We start from the raw sequence: 20,848 nt of genomic DNA on the forward strand, positions 1-20,848 counted from the left end.
CCGGGGTACTGGTTAGTTCATAATGTTGTTCCACCTATAGGGTTGCAGATCCCTTTAGCTCCTTGGGTATTTTCTCTAGCTCCTCCATTGGGGGCCCTGTGATCCATCCAATAGCTGACTGTGAGCCTCCACTTATATGTTTGCTAGGCCCCAACATAGTCTCACTAGAGACGGCTATATCAGGGTCCCATCAGCAAAATCTTGCTAGTGTATGCAATGGTGTCAGCGTTTGGAAGCTGATTATGGGATGGATCCCTGGATATGGCAGTCTCTAGATGGTCCATCCTTTTGTCTCAGCTCCAAACTTTGTCTCTGTAACTCCTTCCATGGGTGTTTTGTTTCTAATTCTAAGAAGGGGCAAAGTGTCCACACTTTGGTCTTCGTTCTTCTTGAGTTTCATGTGTTTTGCAAATTGTAACTTATATCTTGGGTATTCTAAGTTTCTGGGCTAATATCCACTCATCAGTGAGTACATATCATTTGAGTTCTTTTGTGATTGGGTTACCTCACTCAGGAAAATGCCCTCCTGGTCCAACCATTTGCCTAGGAATTTCACAAATTCATTCTTTTTAATAGCTGAGTACTACTCCATTGTGTAAATGTACCACATTTTTTGTATGCATTCCTCTGTTGAAGGGCATCTGGGTTCTTTCCAGTTTCTGGCTATTATAAATAAGGTTGCTATGAACATAGTGGAGCATGTTTCTTTTTTACTAGTTGGAACATCTAGATATATGCCCAGGAGAGGAATTGCGGGATCCTCCGGTAGTACCATATCCAATTTTCTGAGAAACCGCTAGACTGATTTCCAGAGTGGTTGTACAAGCTTGCAATCCCACCAACAGTGGTGGAGTGTTCCTCTTTCTCCACATCCTTGCCAGCATCTGCTGTCACCTGAATTTTTGATCTTAGCCATTCTGACTGGTGTGAGATGGAATCTCAGGGTTGTTTTGATTTGCATTTCCCTGATGATTAAGGATGCTGAACATTTTTTCAGGTGTTTCTCAGCCATTCGGTATTCCTCAGGTGAGAATTCTTTGTTTAGCTCTGAGCCCCATTTTTTAATGGGGTTATTTGAGTTTCTGGAGTCCACCTTCTTGAGTTCTTTATATATATTGGATATTAGTCCTCTATCTGGTTTAGGATAGGTAAAGATCCTTTCCCAATCTGTTTGCGGTCTTTTTGTCTTATTGACTGTGTCTTTTGCCTTACAGAAGCTTTGCAGTTTCATGAGGTCCCATTTGTCAATTCTCTATCTTACAGCACAAGCCATTACTGTTCTATTCAGGAATTTTTCCCCTGTGCCAATATCTTTGAGGCTTTTCCACACTTTCTCCTCTATAAGTTTCAGTGTCTTTGGTTTTATGTCGAGCTCCTCTGAAGAAAGAAATTAAAGAGGATCTGCAACTGTTAAATAAAGAATTTGTATTATTTAGGAAAGAAAAAGAAAGAAAGAAAGAAAGAGAGAGAGAGAGAGAGAGAGAGAGAGAGAGAGAGAGAGAGAGAGAGAGAAAGGAAAGAAGGAAGAAAGAAAGAAAGAAAGAAAGAAAGAAAGAAAGAAAGAAAGAAAGAAAGAAAGGAGGGAGGGAGGAAGGGAGGAAAAAGGGAGGGAGGGAGGGAGGGGAGAAGGGCGGGAGGAAAGAAGGAAGGAAGAAAGGAAGAAAGGAAGGAAGGGAGAGACTAAGTAAATCCTATTCATCAGTGAAGAACAACATCTTGTATAGAATATGTACTGCATTGTTTAATGTCGTTTTAAAGGAATATTTCAAGAGTGGAGCAATTTCCATCAGTGATTGTGAAGTGCAGAAAAGGATAGTTTGTCAGTCCAGTTATTGTTTTATCCTAGCTAAAGATTAGAGCACTAATGTCTGCTAAGAATATAAGAAGTAAATTATAGTATAATTGACTATTGTATCCAAGTCAGAGTCATGAAGAACAAGGAGGCTAAGGGAAACTTTTTACACACTTACCAGTGTTTCACTAGGCTCTGTCTAAAGTATAATTTAAGGATCGGAGGCCAAAGTCCTTAAATATTTCTGTGTTCTTCCTGCTGCTATAACAAATGTGCTAATGGGCCACTGACAAGTTACAGAGACAGATAAGAGGTACTGCCCTCTATATGTTGCTCCCTATGTTGTCACTGGAGAGATATAAAATAAAGAACCAGCACCAGCACAAAAGCGTTTTGCTTGTGTTTTGAACACCTTAATAAATGCAATTAGTGCTCTCCAGATGCTCATGGAAAAGAAGACATGAGGTTGGGAGGGAGGGCATATTGAAGAAACACAGAGGGACTTAGAGGAGGAAAACAGGGAGTAGATATTATAAACTGTTTTCGTGTTATATAAAATTTCTTTTAAAAAATCGAACATATTTTAAAATTAAAATGTCCTTTATTTCATTTAAAATTGAAGTAAATAGATCAAATGTCTTCTATTCAACAATGAGCCAATCTTCAAAGTATAGTATTTAAAATTTGTTCTGCTTTGGTGCCAATTATTTCCTAAGCATCATTCCTTTAAACACCAACACACAGATGGTGGCAACAAGCATACTTTTAGGGTTCTTAATAAAAAGAAACATTTGTCCTTCATAATAGTAGAACTGCTGTGCAGTAGTGAATGAATCCAAACCAAACAGATGGGCAGAATTTAATATTTGCTTTGGTTTGGTTACTCTCTAAGACTGATTTAATGCTGTTCTATTTCTTACTGTGAGTTAAAATAAATAAAGGTAGATGACTAGCTTACAAATCACATAGGAGGTATTAGAATTCATCTGCGATACATTATTGGTTTGCTACCAACTTCTAATACTTTGAGATCTAAGAAGACAAGACCGAGCTTAGTCAGCTTAAGGCCAGATTCTCTTTAACTACACTGTTGGTAAACCTGGAGGGTTTGTTTGTTTGTTTGTTTGTTCATCATTTCTCTCTAACTTGAGATATCATCAATCAGTTCCTATGCACTGTATCTTCTTGCACTTATCCTTGCATGGAATGTTGTTTACCATTCTTATAATGCACTTTGCTTGTATTATGTCAGCTAATGGGATTTATTCTCCATAAGCTCAACTATGTAATGAACGAGTGTTGAGAAAATTACTTCTGAGCTGTAGTGCACTAGATCATGCTTGGGAGCCCAGACTCCCATAGGAACACTTGCTCCTACTACTCACTGCTTTCCACTGTGTAGCTTGGTAAAGGGCCAGATGAGCAGATCAGGAGAGAACTGTGGGAGAATGCCTAAAAATTATACTGCATAGGGGGTCCCTAGCTTAGAATAAGGAAGTGCTCCTCAGAGGACCTGAAGAACATTTGGGAATTCCTAGGTAGAAGAGAAGTTTAGGAAGAGAACAGAGCTTCAAGGTGAGCCTGCTGTAGGGAGATGCAGGTATATACTAAGACACCTCTGCATAACAGCTCTTTAAGGCCTAACAGAAATTTCTGTTGTTTTTATCTTTACTTTTTCTTTTCTCATCTTGGTCTTATTTCTATGACTATGATGGAACCTGTGCATGCTTCGATGATGCTGTCACATAATACCTACTGTTTTAAGGCATTGTGCTTGTCTCCAAGACTCATAAACTTCTTGACCTTAAAATGGATTCATTTTTTAATATTAGATATTTTCTTCATTTACATTTCAAATGCTATCCCCTTTCCTAGTTTCCTCACCAAAAATCCCCATCCCCTCTCCCCACTCTGCTCCCCAACCCACCCACTCCTACTTCCTGGCCCTGGCATTCCTCTATACTGGGGCATAGAATCTTTGCAGGACCACCAAAGTCTTAGCATGTAGCATAGTTCCACACAAAGAAGCATTAGTGAACAAATAAACAATTGGTAGTTAGTGTTTGAGTAATAAGTCTTGTTCCCTTTATTGATAAATACTCAAAATTATGCCTTATGGCCAGAAAAAAGTCATTGATAATAATGAAAGTGTGAGTTTTATTTTTTCTATTGGATGCAATCAATTAAAACAGGACAAAAGTTAATCCAGTTATCACAACTATTTATTAATTTTCAGTCAACTCCACAAGTGCATCTATTCTTTAAACACTTCCAGAATGTTGTCCAAACTGATTTTCACAATTAACATTTATCAGCCTGCTTTGTGCACTGTAGTGATTCGCTATTCTGTGAACTGTGGGGGATATCTGTCCTTGCGTGTTTGCTCCTAGTTGAAAGTGGATGATACTGGACTCTTTGTGTTTATCATCCCTGCATATGCAGATTGCTTAGGGCTTAAGTAAATGACTTTGTCAGAGTTTCCTGCCCTCCTCTGAAACACATGCCAGAGAAGAAGATGAAACCTTTGGTGGAAAGCGAAGATATCGTTATCAGTATCTGTATACTTACTGTCTTTCTTTATAGTGAACTGTGAGCAGCCGAATGGTGGCTTTCATCACCCCCTGCAGACATCGTACCTCCACATTATTCCTGGGCACACTGAAATGCTTGAGATCCCTGGCTTCTTTAGAATTATCTTGAATTCTTCATGATACCCCACCCATCCTGTGACACTCTGTCACTAATGAGACATTCTTAGTGACTTCTCACCTATGAAGAATCAATAAAGGGTCACAGCAGCAATATGTTTTGAGAGTAAAATATCTTGAAGATTGGAAGAAGAGAATACTAAGCAAGGAAGGCCAAGACCATGAGTAATGACTTGTGAGTCAGCCCCTCTTGCTTTGCAAGATACCATATGCCATTTATAAAACAATACTAGCTTACAAAACACTTTTACTAGTATTTGGCAGATTAGAAGAAAACCTTCTGTTTAGTAAGACATTTATGAAAAGAGGTAGCAGGGAAACTTGCTTGCTTCAGTTTGGATGGTCTCCAGTCTTTAAATCATTAAGATTGATCATTCTAGGGAGATTTATGCTATGTCCTGCAAACCAGCAAACTCCTTGGTTTGTTTGCTTCATACACAGATTAACTAGTAGATACTTAAATAGAGTTTGTGAATGGAGTGTCCTCAGAGGGCTTGAATAAAGGTGTATAATGGGCGTGTGAATATTGTCTTGTGTGTCTTTTGTTGTTGTTGTTTTTTCAAGACAGGATTTCTCTGTATAGCCCTGGCTGTCCTGGAACTCACTTTGTAGACCAAGCTGGTCTCAAACTCAGAAATCTGCCTCCCTCTGCCTCCCGAGTGCTGGGATTAAAGGTGTGCACCACCACGCCTGGCTCTTGTGTGTCTTGAACCTTAAGCATTGTCAAAGGTAATAGATGTTAATAATTAAACACAAACACACCTCATAAAAAGCAACCTCCTATAGTGGGAATCTATCTTGCCTCATTCATTGAGTGCTACTCAAGACTCTTATGCCAGAGTAGACGAGGCTATAAGGGTAGCACTTTTTCAAATATATTTTGTTTTCTATCTGCATGTGATTGTGCCCATTGATATTTTAGAGTTATTTATTTCTTTCTTCCCCAACTTTTCTCTATTTACTTGTTAACCATAACCTTCCCTAGCTTTACCAATCTTTAACTTGATAAGCCAGCTTTCCCTTTCTTGCTACTTTGTAACATTGGTTTGCTCCTTGTCAGCTAACTTAATCCTGTCATTATACAGACTTCTTTCATTTCATAGTATCCTAGAATACACTGTAGTATCCTTGTTCATGACCCCAGTAGTAATTAAAGTTAAAGATATTTTTATTATTAATTAACATTGACATGCAGCATAACACTTGTGAACCTGCCCATCCATCACGCGCAGTGACAGAGGAATAGCATGCAGTGCCTTGAGCAATGGCCCAAGGATTTATTTACTGAACTGTGAACCTCATCACTAGCACACCCAAATTTTACTTTAACTTAGTAAATACTTCAACAGTAAGAATATCATTAATTTTTTAAAAGAATCTACGTTTACTTTTAGAGTAAAAGGGAATTGATCCTGAAATTCTCTAGACCTACTGGAAACTCTATTTTGTTGGATAAAGTACCTAGTCTGTACTCAGTTATATTGCCCAATAAATGATTCAGTCTGTTGTTGATGAAGAAATTGGCCTTGAAGTGAGTCATATTCTAATTAGAAGAATGTGAAGTTGAATTGTGGCATAAAGAGAATGGAGGAACCCAGATGTAGTGGCATACACCAATAGTCCTATAATGATAGGAGGTGGATGAAGGAAGGAGTAACACTAGCCTAGGAATGATTGACAGACCAGTTTGAATAGTACACTGAGACTCTGTTATAAATATTCAACAGTTTCATGGATTGTACATATAAACAACAAATACTATGATATATAAATATACTTCTATAACCTCATTTGGGAAGCAGTGAACATCATAATTAAGAATAAAAATTTGAATCTGTAATACATAAAATTTCATAAAAGAATGATCATTATAGCTTTATTGAATAGATAAAAACTTGGAGATGGGCCTGCTAAGACAGGCATATAATTCACAGTGCTCTGGGAATTACTACCATTCTGGGTTGTAGGGTGATTTCAATTTAGATATTATATCAAAATTCAAAGAAAAGTAAAAACAAGGCTAGGACAGGGTGAGAGGGAGAATGCTTGCTTGTCAAGCTTGAAGATATTCTGTGAGCATGGTTCCCAGCAACAACTACAGAAAAAGAGCTGGCCTAGTGGTTGCTACAGCTAATTCCAATTATTCCTGATTTGGATGGTATAAGGAAGTGTGTATTTTATTCCACCTCTCCTCTTGGTGTGTCTGGACAGCATCTGGACACCACTTTGGAGAGGACTGGGTGTAGTCTGGAACAGGTGGGGTCCACAATCTTTTTCTCTGTCTCTCCAGAGAGTCAGATGCCACTGCACACCAGTTTGGGAGGGGTGAAGCAGAGTCCAGGATTAATAGGGTCTGCAGAACTCCCATCTGGCCAGAAATGCCCAAATAGTGTTAAAGCTCTTAGAAAAGGAGTAAAAAGGTTCAGGCCAGAGAAGGCACCTGGTCAGGTGATGATGCTGGGGGTGATGGGAAGAGGTACTGCGCTCTGATGCAAGCCTCTGTGAGTGCCTGCAGCATGGTCAGTCAGGCTGGTCCAGAGATCCAAGGATGAATGCTTCCAGAGACAGAGTTCTCCCTCAAGTGTTGCAGCTCAGTAAAAACAGCCAGTCTCAGAAGGTCCTTGCTGAAATAGCCTGTGTTCTCTACTCTCCATGTGGACAGGGACTATATGAACCTTGGGAAATAGGATGGGTTTTGGGGGGGTAAATGCTTTCTATTGGCTGAGGATAAGATCCTGTTGATGCTCTATTTGCATGGGAAACAACATCAGGTGCTGGGTCTCATGACTGACACCTGTGACCTCCTGGTTGGGGTCACCAGGCAGGCACAGAAACAGAGAGGGAGTTACTCCTGCTCCTGCCAGTCTCAGGGTGAGATTTTAAATATCAGATTTTGAGATTTCTGGGATTTTGACCATGCATCACCTCACCAGTTCAGTGCCAGTTCCTTAGGTGGTGCTGTCCACGTGTCACACAAGGAAGGACGAAATGTGTTTACAATAATTCCAGACCCTTTGTACACAACAGTTGCATAAACCAGCATTAAAGGGTATTTCGGACAATACTATCAAGCTACTGTGTATGTTTGATCGTGAAAAGTAGCATGGATGTTTAGAGATTTGCAGGGATTTAAAATGGTAACTGGCTGCTCTGGGTGAGTTGAGTTAAAAACTACTGATTGGATAGCAATGATAAAGATAATCATCATAGAAAGAGTATTAAAAGACAACTTCTGTTCTAATGTAAAATAGAAACAAATGAATATATATATATACACATATATATATACATACATACACACACACATATATATATACATATATATGCATGCATGTATGCGTGTATGTATATATTTCCCAGGTACAAAGTAACTATGAGAAAAGTAACTGAAAGACCATACCTGGAAACTAGAAATCTGGAAATGTCCATTTCAGTCACTGTTAGTGGCATACAAAAATGTATGCACTCTTTTGTCCTAGTCTGTCTGAGGCAGTAGGCTGATTTTCCCATCATACATTGCTGTTTCAAGCTGCAAAAGATAGTTATTTGACTGTATTAGCTATATGTTGTGCATTTCAGAGAAATAAATATAAGATGGTATCACTTGTTCCTGACTGAAGTCTGAAACACTGTCCTATAAACCCATAATCCAGGGCTGCTTTAAGACAGCTGCATACTCTTCACATAAGTGAGTTTCCATTCCCCTGTCTACTCCCCAGACTCTTGAACACTGCCTTGTTTTAAGCCTGGTACTCTCAAATAGGGGAAAACAGTACTCTGAAACTATCCAGGCAAGAATGACCATATAAACTATGATTAGAGATTTGTTCAGAATAATGTCCGGGGAAGAATACAGGCAACTTAAATTTGCCTTTGAAAAGAATTTTTTTGAAAGGTTCCTGCTGAATAAAAATGTAGCAATTCTGAGCCACACTTTGGGCATGTATCTGTTATCCTCTCAGGAGACCAAGAGAGAAGGTTTGAGTTCACGGTCAGTTTGTGTGACATAATGACATTTTTAAACTATATTAAATTCATAATTATTGTCATAATTATTGTGTTGCTTGCTCTGTGTGTATTTTTGCTTCTGTCATGGTTTTTAGAGATTCAACTTGGGTACAACATCAGACTTGTACAGCAAGTGTTTTATTGTCCAGAAATGCTTACCTGCCTTAAGTAATGAGATCTAATGAGTGGTTAGGACAGCAGCAAGGAGAAAGAAGGAAAATGCAAGGGGAAAATGGAAAGTGAGGGGATGAGGTGAGAGTGGAGAAGATGAATCTTCAGACTTGGCAAGGGAAGACATGTACTTAGCAAGCTCCATGCAATATGTCCATTTCTTTTTTTATAGGATATTTTACTTTTTTACATGGAATGTATTTATCTAAGAGGCAGGAATTACACAGAAGTCATTCAACTTGATTGGAATGGTGACAATCTTGTGTATGCTTACCATTGAAACCAAGACATTGTAAATGCTAGGCAAACTTTGTACAACTGAAATACACATAAAATCCTTGGATAATGAATAAATATATACATTAAAATTAATCAACATCTATATAAAAAGAGCCAACTACCATAATGTAAACACAAATAATTATTTATGGGTTTAATCTGTTTCTCTGTGTTAGCTTTAGCTCTGTCCTTAATGCTTGTGTACATATATCTCATTGGAATCTTATTCTTAATTTAATTATATTGAATAATTGTACTTAAATACATATGTTTCCAGAAGTATAAGCATATGACTGACAATTTCAGGACTCATATAGTTCTTCAGAGTACAAAGACAGCATTTGTCTCCATTTGGAGTAGTCCTATTTCCTCATTATCAAAAATATTCACACATTCATGTTGGTTACTCCATTGTGTCTAGAAATAGTGCTACTGGTGTTTACCTAAGGATAATTATATTAATTACAGTTTTATGTGGAGAATAAACATATTTACATGTAAAACACTGTTTTTGTGTTGGCAATTGCTAATCATGTTTATGGGCATTGGAAGTGTCTCAGTAGCCGGGCAGTGGTGGTACATGCCTTTAGTCCCAACATTTGGGAAGCAGAGGCAGGCAGGTTTTTGAGTTCGAGGCCAGCCTGGTGTGAGTTCTAGGACAGCCAGGTATATACAAAAATACCCTGTCTCAAAAAAAACAAAAACAACAAACAAACAAACAAATAAAAGTCAAATAAAAAGACCCTTGGTCCTGTGAAGACTCTATGCCCCAGTATAGGGGAATGCCAGGACCAGGAATGGGAGTGGGTGGGTTAGGGAGGAGGGGGAGGGAAAGGTAATAGGGGATTTTTGGAAGGGAAACTAGAAAAGGGGATAACATTTGAAATGTAAATAATGAAAATATCTAGTAAGAAAGAAAGAAAGAAAGAAAGAAAGAAAGAAAGAAAGAAAGAAAGAAAGAAAGAAAGAAAGAAAGTGTCTCAGTGAAATCCATGTAAGAGTTTCTTTGGAGTTGGAAGGAAGGCCATACAGTTGTATATTCAGGGAATATGGAGAATAGACTTTCAGATTAAAAATACATTAAAATAAGTGTAAAATAACAAGTTATTAAGACAGCAGAATCATTTCATATTATTTAATGTTTTCTCCTTCTTGCCTAGACTTGTTTGTTCATTAATTTTCCCTTTGTAATTACAAAAGCAACTTAAGAAAGAAGTGGCTCATTTTTATACACACTCCCATCATGTTATTGGTGGCCTGGAAGCACAAAGGTTTCAGACAAGTGGTTGCTAGCCATCTATAGTTGGAAGTAGCATCAGGAATGAGTGCTAATGGTCTGCTCATTTCTCCTTCACATCTTTCTGATCAGTTCAGACTACAGTTGATTAGATGATGGTACCCACATGTAGGGTTTGTCAGTTATGACTCTCTGTAAATGTTCCCAGACATAGCCAGAATTTTCCCTTCTAAGTGACTCCAAATCCTGTCAAGCTGAAAATGGACATTAGCTGAAACATCTTGTGACCTTTATAAGCAAACACCCTGTTCCATGTGCTCATTGGTGTTTTACAATCTCTCTGCAGGCTAGAAGCTTGCTTGCATCAATACTCTCTGATCTGTCATTCCTGAAATTTTCAGTGAGATGAGAGAAAACAGAGGTATGACTGCAGAGGAAATTGGTTAGTTATTAAGACCCCGAAACTAGTGATGGTGAGATTTTTTTCTCCTTTGAAAGAGTTACATTTCACTAATATCCAATATATAAAGAACTCAAGAAGGTGGACTCCAGAAAATCAAATAACCCTATTAAAAATGGGGAACAGAGCTAAACAAAGAATTCTCAACTGAGGAATACCGAAGGGCTGAGAAGCACCTGAAAAAATGTTCAACATCCTTAATCATCAGGGAAATGCAAATCAAAACAACCCTGTGATTCCACCTCACACCAGTCAGAATGGCTAAGATCAAAAATTCAGGTGACAGCAGATGCTGGTGAGGATGTGGAGTAAGAGGGACACTCCTCCATTGTTGGTGGGATTGCAAGCTGGTATAACCATTCTGGAAATCAGTTTGGTGGTTCCTTAGAAAATTTGAAATAGTACTACTGGAAAATCCAGCAATTCCTCTCCTGAGTATATACCCAGAAGATATTCCAACTGGTAATAAGGACACATGTTTCACTATGTTCATAGCAACCTTATTTATAATAGCCAGAAGCTGGAAAGAACCCATATATCCCTCAACAGAGGAATGGATACAGAAAATGTGGTACATTTACACAATGGAGTACTACTCAGCTATTAAAAACAATGAATTCATGAAATTCTTAGGCAAGTGGATGCATCTGGAGGATATCTTCCTGAGTGAGGTAACCCAACAAAAAGAACACACATGGTATGCACTCACTGATAAGCAGATTTTAGCCCAGAAACTTAGAATATACAAAATACAATTTGCAAAACACATGAAACTCAAGAAGAAGGAAGACCAAAGTGTGGATACTTCACTCCTTCTTAGAATGGGGAACAAAATACCCATGGAAGGAGTTACAGAGATAAAGTTTGGTGCTGAGACGGAAGGAAAGACCATCCAGAGACTGCCCCACCCAGGGATCCATTCCATATGCAACCACCAAACTCAGACACTATTGCATATGCCAGAAAGATTTTGCTGACAGGACCCTGACATAGCTCTCTCTTGTGAGACTATGCCAATGCCTGGCGCATACAGAAGTTGATGCTCACATTCATGGAGTATGAAGTGAAGTACAGGGCCCCTAATGAAAGAGCTAGAGAAAGTACCCAAGGGACTAAAGGGGTCTGCAACCCTATAAGAGGAACAACAATATGACCTAACCAGTAACCCCCAGAACTGTGTCTCTAGTTGCATATGTAGCAGAGGATGACTTAGTTGGCCATCAATGGGAGGAGAGGCCCTTGGTCTTCCGAAGATCATATGCCCCAGTACAGGGGAATGCCAGGGCCAGGAAGTGCGAGTGGGTGGGTTGGGGAGCAAGGTGGGGAGGGTATAGGGGGCTTTGGGGATAGCATTTGAAATTCAAATGAGGAAATATCTAAATTTAAAAAAGAGTTATGTTTCAAGAATTATCTTAAATTATTTGGAATCTGTTCCATGTGTACAATACTTGATTAAAACATTAGATATGCTAAATTTTAGGCATAGGAAAAGTCACCTTGGAAAATATGTCTTGGAAGCAATATGGAGAAGTGAGCTCATGCAGGTTTACTCTCATTTAATATTTGAATACAGAATCATGTCAGCATGCATAGCATGACTGGTGCCAGAACAAATACATAGGTTTACACTATCTGTGAGCCCAGTGTGTCCTAGAGACAGAACACATACTTAAAAACAGGATATAATGTTTAGATGAGTTGTACACTTAAGACAATTTCTATAAAGTTAGTTTTATTGGAGATAGAAAGATGCTTCATTGTATAAGACCTTGTGTGTGTGTGTGTGTGTGTGTGTGTGTGTGTATGTGTGTGTGTGTGTGTGTGTGTGTGTGTGTGTGTGTGTGTGTGTGAGAGAGAGAGAGAGAGAGAGAGAGAGAGAGAGAGAATGGAAGATTTTAGTTCTTCAATGATGGGAGCTGAGAACTGGGAATTTATATTTTTCAGTTAAAGAATGTTATGAAAAGACATATTATTGTACAAAATAGAAGAAAATGAGGAATCACATGTGCTCTTGGCTGTCACCTATTTTATTGTAAAAATTGCAGTTATAAGCCAGATCTCTTATCAGCAGCCAGTTCTAAACTTAAAACATCAGTATTGATTATATAGATGATAAAGGTTAAAGGATAAAGGAGAAAAATAATTCTTTTACTACTATTATTTGTCAATGTCAACTTGTCTACACATATTTTTCATGTAGTCAAAATACATTTTAAACATTACCTGTTGTACATAGAAAATACACATCTAGTCCCTGCCTACTGCTCTATTCTCACTCCCTCATTTTATCTTTAAACGTACATTGTACTGTCACATGTTCAAGTTCCTATGCTGTGCCTTCTCTATTTTGGCTTTTGTACTTATAATATTTATATATTACATATATTATAACATATTTTGTGCATATATATGTATATAGGTACACACACACACACACACACACACACACACTATATGAAATAGGGTCCCAGGCAATCTCGAAGTTATTTGCTATAGCATAGGCTGGCCTCAAACTAATAGCAGTCCCCTGTCCTTAGTCTCACAAGTACTTTGAATTATAGATGTAAGCCCATGTACCTGGATGATGACATTTTTTTTAGTAACCCCTGATCATTTACCCTGACTTCAGTTAATTTTGAAAATCCCATTATTCCATTTTTTTTCAATTCATGGAAAAATGGTAGACATGGAAATGCCCACTATTATAGTTTCCCAACTGTTCATCTAGTATTGCTCTACAAGAATATTCCCTATGGTATTAATAGATCTGCCACCTAATCTATATAATCATCTAATCTAAAGCATAAGGTTTGCAGTCTTACATGAGCTGATTCTCATGATTTACCCACCACCTGTCTCTTCTGCTACATGCAGACCTACTGTACATCAATATTTTCCGTAGACTTTTTCTAGGAGTCAAGATCTCGAATTTTTATTTCATCATTCTTGTCTCAAAAGCTCACACGTAGGAGGTTGATTAAAGCTAGAAAAGTTTCTTAACAAAATCTACAAAACCCTACAGCTTTTGAGAAATGTAAAAAGGAAGCCATATTAAAGGTGGTGTTTTTCAAATTTTAGATTATATACTTATGAAATAAGATTAATTGGCTATGGTGTTCAGTTTGTTTTCTATTTATTCAATCCATATATGTATCATAGTCTATGTGCATATTTGAATAGTAAAGTGGACAGAAGCTGGACTGTGTTTGCCAGGTGAAATCTCATTCACAAAGTCAAGAGGAGGAACTGGCATTAGGAGGAGCAGCAGAACACACTCGTTTCTGAGGAGGATTAATTACCCACTGCTAAGCAACGTTATGCTTTGATTACCACTTCATGAATGGTTTGATTTACCTCATGTTACTATAATGGCTTAAGAGTCAATGACCTTGTCATGTTCTGACCAGCTAGCATGGCTGAGCATTGATGAAGTGTGTGTTTTATTGAGTAGAGTCCTGCATGATAACAGTGTGGGCTCAGTTGATATTTAGAAGATGGGGCAGGAAACAATAATATTTGGAATCTCTATGTTCTCCCCAGATGTGTCAGGTTAAATAAATGATGGAGGGCATATTAACTCAATATCATAAGGTCATTTTCATAAAGTCATATATATTTCTGCCCTGCATTTTTCTCAGGCATACAGGGAAACTATTTTTCTGAAATTCTGGTCAGGATGTTTATGAAAAGTAATAGAATCTGAACCTAAATTTTTGAAAGTACAATGTTATCAAATTCTTTTCCATAGTAAAATATCAAGGAATTTGTTTCCAGTATTACTTATTTCAGGATAAAATGAATAGCATTCTATTTGCAAATCTAGAGTGCATTACCTACAGCCACTCAGGACCTGTCAGTGGAGGTTTCATACACCACACTGCAATCATTTTAAATAACCAATTTTACACTCTTCCTGGAAAAGATCATGTGCAGTTTGATAAGAAAGAACATTAAAGATGCACGCTGGCACTTGTTTCTGTTAAACCTTTATTATAAGAACAACACACACTTGTTTCTGTGGCTTGTCTCCTAGTCTCACGTTTTTCTTGAGGGAGTAATCTATATAGGTTGTATCTGCAGAACATAATGGGTTCATAAATTCTAGTTCACAGTCAATTTCACACAGAGCCATTTCTGGGTTTAACCAACCTCCTAGATGCACTTGACAAGCTTCAGTTATTCTGTTATTTCTATTGTTTGGCAACAGACTGCTATTTTGGGATTAAGTGAAAATTCAATATATGCACTCATTGTAGAATCACAAATTCATCTGCCTCTGAGCTAGTCCTAGTACTAAGAAAATTTTTAAAAAATAATTATAAGCACAAATTTATTGTTTTATTTATTTTAATAATAACAAGAATTTTATCAGCAGTAACATTTGATTGTATGCTTTCCCCCTGAAATATAAATCCCTTGAAATGGACCAAATGACCCTTATAGATGCTGTTTTCATTGCAGAGTAGCACTGACTCCTGAAACTATCTGATTAGTGGAAAGGGCAAATGCATTCCAATGACTCAAGTGTTGGAAATTGGTGTCAGCTATAGGGTAATTGAAACCTGTCCCTATAACCTGCATAGCTGAAAAAAGGGGTGAGGGGGATGATGGTGTTTATATATTCAGGCTTTGTATGCAAGAATGCAGGTCCTTGAGTGCTGTAGCTTGGTCTGGAAGTGTCATTCAGAACACAAGAACCAGTCATGGCCTTTACACCATGATAGGCTCAGCATACAAGTCCAACATGGACCAAGTGAATACCGCAGCAAATTGATTGCACACAACAGCACAACTCCTGTGGTCATATTAAGATGGCAGGTAAACTTTTGTAGATAATTAAACCACTTAATAGAAAAGAATGTTCATTTAATTTGAACATCATCAAGCTCTGTTCTCAGATACTGAATAAACTTTTAAACCTTAAATGTAAATATATAAAATGGCAGTTCCTGGGGTATATATTTAACAATTATACTACTCAAAAATCAAGAATAATGGAAAAACTCTTTTGAGAAAACCAGGAAAGAATGTGATATTGTGCATGTATAGATAAGAGTATTAATCAATTGGCTGGATTTAGGCCCCTTAGATTAGAAACACTGTGTTTATTTTCAAGCAAAGTTATGTGTTTAATTTATATTGGTTTTTATAACTACAATTGCTATTCTACATGGTTTCCAAAGACAATGAGCCACCACTGTTGATATAAATAAATATGCTGAAACGACTTCACCCCAAAGTGGCTACTTTAAATGCCAGACATCTAACAGGCAAAAAGAAAATTTCAGTTCAAAACGCTGAATATTCCATTGTTTTGAGAAATAACAAAAACTACCAAGGTTAATCAAACTTTGGATACCAGGAAGCTCACATTACTGAGACTGCTCCCTCTGGTAGGAACATTAGTGATATCCTTATATTGTGGCTTCACTATTAAAATTATTCTATTATCAAACCTCAAAGCCTTAACACTCTAAAGCCTAATTAAAAAACAAACAAGCAAACAAACTATGATATAAGCATCAGCAACCACACTTCTTCATACCACGGTTATACAATATCAATGTTGTTTTGACTAAGTTATAATGAATAGAATTATATGGCAAGTTAATTATGGTGAATTTTTAGGTTTACAGTAGTACTTTACACAATAGGTAATCATGAAGTGAAATTTTCTTTTTTAAGGTTGGCTATTTGGACTAATATCATCACTTGATTTGGGATAAGTTTTCTTATGTGAAGTGCAGTCATTAGAATAAATGATCGTTTAGATCTAGTGGTAGTAAACTATCATCTGTGGGCCAGTTCGTCTGATTTGTTGCAGAAAATAAAACTTCTTATGAATGTTCCTAACATTTTTAATCGCAAACACATATACACAATTATTATATATAATGATATAATATGCAGTAATACTACAATGCACACTAAATTAACCATATTAAACACAGCAATCATCTCAGAGAGGTACTTTTCTTTACTTATTTTGTAAAACAGGAGGGAAGTTGAAGCTTATCAAAAGGAATTGTTTAATAGGTGTAACGGAAGTGCTCAGGCCTTAGACATATTTAAGTAAAGATGTGGATTTTATTAATAAGCTTTCTTCTTCCATCATGTGCTGCAGTTCCTATAACATATGAAGTATATAATGTGATATTTTTATTTAGAGTACACAATAGACATGAGGTCTCTCACTTATTCCTGAGATAGTTACATCTTTGTCCCTATACTGTGTGACTTCCTGCCTCACTTTTCCTAATACCTGTTCTTATAAAATTTATCTCTTTCCCTTTCATTTTATATATGAGATTATACATCATTTCTCTCTGTGCTTGTATTATTTCATTAATGATAATGATTTCTAAGATCATCTGCACTACTAAAAAACTTCAGGACCTATTTTTATTTCATGTGTTCCAGGCATGTTTGTGGCTTTCCATGAAGCCCCTTTGGCCAGCAATACAATCAGATATAATCTATTCCCAGAAGTCAAAAGTTCCCTTTAGTGATGTGAGATGTCCAGTTGGGGCTCCATCCCTCCCGTTATTTGGTGATTTCATTTATATTGATTTCATTTATGTATATACTTTAGCAAACTTCTACTCTATTTGGTTCCTACTCTACCGCCCCCCCGCCACACACACACACACACACACACACACACAAGTTGTTTTAGCTGTCACTGCTTCTGTTCCCTCCCCTGCCCTCTCTGTCTCATCCATCGTCCTGTTCCAGCCCCTCTTCTTGTCCATTCATCACTATCTAACCTATTTTCCCTTTCTATTGTTTATTAAGAGTAGGGATTGCTGGGCCAAGTGACAATTCCATCATCTATTTCATTGTAAGTATCAGTAGAGTTTTCCTGAGAGAATGGTGATCCTGAATTACAGATCCACTATAACTGTGCATTGCATCCTTCTTTTATCATGCATCATTTTTATCTCTATTTTTTTTTCCACAGTGGTCATTTTTATTTGAATATAACTTACTTTGCCAGCTTACTGCCAACTTACTGTTATGATGCTTTCTATGTGGTGACACAGTTGAATAATTCAGGAGACCACATAGTTCCAAAACCTACAATATGATCCATTTGGGCTTTTGTGGAAAATATTTGTAGATTGTATGGCTTTATTCCTCATCTAACGTTCACAAGTGTGTTACACCAGACAAAGCCATGCTAGCCTGGCTCAAAACCATTTTGGATATATATCATGATACATTATTCTAGTCTTTATACTTAATTTTTCATCACTATCAGAGAGGAAATGGATAGGGCATCTTATTCTGTTAAAATATTATGACCAGTCATGTTGTAAGGCTGCATGTTTGGACTAAGCATGTTCCCAGAAACAGCAACAGTGCCCGTGGTATACCATTGCATCAAATTTATGATTTGATGAGGCTAAAACATTAGGAGAATGCTAATCTATAGTATTGTTCCTTCTAAGTACTCCAGCTCAGCTGTGATGGCTGACTGCTGAGTTGAATAGGTTTTAGAATAAAGAAATCCCATTCAAGCTTTCACTCATTAGATTCATTCTGAGCTTCAAAAGATAGCCTTAGGCCTCCAACTCAGAACTTATCTGTTAGGGTCAGTGCAGAGGTCAAGCTATTTTTGGTTCCTTTTTAGAGTTACAATCCTAAGTATTTATTTAGTGATGCAAGGGCAAAGGACTGCTTCACCAGGCCACGGACACCGGACCTTCCTCAATGAACTATCTGACTTTATAATTACACTTCAGTTGGGATGATTACACCATAATTTTCCCAAGAACTGTTAAATTCACACTATTAACTGATTTCTTTCTCTATTCATTAATTTTAATAAAGTTATATATCTTCTTAATAGTTTGAAATTTAAACATAATAACCTCACATTGGAATATGTATTTAACCAGAAAATGTGTGTGCTATTTAGGATACTTTTTCTCTCTCAGTTTTAGAAAACGTTAGGCATCTAGACTTTCTCTTCAGGTTATAGTCACTATTTCGTTATATGATCTTCACTCTTCAGGGATGCCATTGCCCACCAGCACTTACTGAATGGAAAGAAATGTCCTCACAGCATTCACACAACTGTCACTAATCACGTGAATGCTAAGCACCTGAAAAGAGGTAGTGCAGCTTAACAACTGAGTTCTTAGACATTACTAATTTTCATATGACTTAAATGCATGTAACATCGTGTGACTGGTGGCCATAGTGTTATCAGAATTGTCTATAAAGCATGCTGTGTGGTATTGTCTTGCATCAATTCTATTGGACAAACTTGAATAGTATTTTAAATCTGTTTTTTATTATTATTATTATTTTAAACTTGGGAGTAGCTAATAGATTTAAGACCTGAAATCTTTTAACCTCAATAATTCATCCTTTTGTATGGCTCTTTCAGTTGGCAAACAGTGCATCAAAACTATAATTACACTTTTGTATTCTGGTCATATTGGCATACTCATTTTGCTCCTGTGTTATATCTATTTTTCATGGCTGTAGTTTTACTCTACCTAGAACTTACTCTCTGTACGTGATGGATGTTGTCAGAAAATTTCCAACGTGTGAGCAGTCTCCCATGAAATCATGACATTTACCTAGAATATAGTCCAATGTATCTTCCATAAATCTTTAATCAAGTACATACCTTGTTGTGTGGTTTTTAATAAACCAGTAAGCATAGAAAATGTAAAGCCATTGTTTCCTGCTGTTTTAATCCATAAAACATAGAAAAGTGGTTGTTATTTTATCCCTCTCTAGCAAGGCTTGGAATAAATACATTGAATATGATACCCATTTTTCAGCTGGGCCTGGCATCCAACTTCATGAATAAAAAAGATGTCATTTATCATGTGGTAATAGTCATACACATCATATTTATCATGTTTGTAAAGGAGTAAGTTATTGGCTGAAACTCTGTTATTTTACTATGTGGAAATTAAAATGTGAAGCAATTATAATCATTATGCATATATAGAGAATATACTTATTTCAAGATCATCTTTAATTTTTTTAGAAACATGGATGGTACATGGTTTTAAAGTGTTGAAATATTTGGTCTGTCAAAACTGTTTTCATCTGGAAGAAGTTATTGCTGTCACAGTGTTAAATATATCTCTTATAGATATACTTAAAACCTGTAAAACTTAAATTTATCAAGTTGAAAGAAACATTGAATTAATCCCATAATGGTTTACTTGGTCGCTGTTCTAGTCTTCAAAGAGACTATGTTATTTTCACATTTTTCCATTAAATGTAATACTATGCCTAGCTTAGGTGTCTATGCAAACAAGGCTCACACTCGGGAGCAAGAGACTTTCACATTGAGGATAGCCTAGTGATATCAGAGCTGGAACCTGTCTTTTAAAAAAAAAGAATAAAAGAGAAAGAAAGACAGAAAAAGGAAGAGAGAGAGTGTATGTGTGTGTGTGTCTGTGTGTGTGTCTGTGTGTTTTGTGTGGTGTGTGAGTATGTGTGTGTGTTGTGCACATGTGAATGTAAGAGAAGGGGAAATGACAAAGATCATGTTTTGAGTTTTTAGGTTAAATGGCATTTAGTTCCTAAACATCTCTTTTTAATAAGCCTGAAATGTCTTTAACACATAGCTTCAATAGAAAGACTATGCAGTGGATATTAGGACTGGTTCTTATGCCAACATGGAAGTAGACTGAAGAATTCAGTCATCGCAATGCCCCAAGTAACACACATTTCATCAATCTGTAGTTTTTTCATAGCAGAGCTGAAGACATGCACAAAGAAATACACAGTCACCCTGAGGATTACACTAGCTAACACTTCTAGCAATGGGGGATATGGAATCTGGCAAGGCTATCTCCTGCAACCAGTCAAGATCTGGAATAGAGGGAAGGATGAGGACAAAGTCCCTGCAGAAATGTGCAGGATCAGGTACCTAGCATAACTGTCATCTGAGGGTCTTCACCAAGCAAATGATGGAAACAGATGTAGAGAATCACACTCAAACATTAGCAAGATCTCAGGGAATCCTGTGGTAGAGGGGAAGGAAGGATTGAAGGACTCAGAGATATCAAGGACATCACAAAAACCTAGGGAATCAGCTAACCTGGACCCAAAGGGGCTCTCAGAGTCTGAATCACTAACTAGAGAGTATGCATGGGATGGACATAGGCCCTCTGCACATATATAATAATTGTACAGCAGGAGAGTTCATGTGGGACCTG

At 37.2% G+C, this 20,848-nt stretch overlaps 1 protein-coding gene across 4 annotated transcripts in view; it reads left to right on the forward strand.

Annotated features, from left to right (window-relative positions):
• The window catches only part of Khdrbs2 (KH domain containing, RNA binding, signal transduction associated 2), a 532,623-nt gene that overhangs the window by 100,377 nt on the left and 411,398 nt on the right, over positions 1-20,848 (forward strand). The window lies entirely within an intron of this gene.

Source organism: Mus musculus, chromosome 1 (assembly GCF_000001635.26).
Source record: "Mus musculus strain C57BL/6J chromosome 1, GRCm38.p6 C57BL/6J".
NCBI classification, from domain to species: domain Eukaryota; kingdom Metazoa; phylum Chordata; class Mammalia; order Rodentia; family Muridae; genus Mus; species Mus musculus.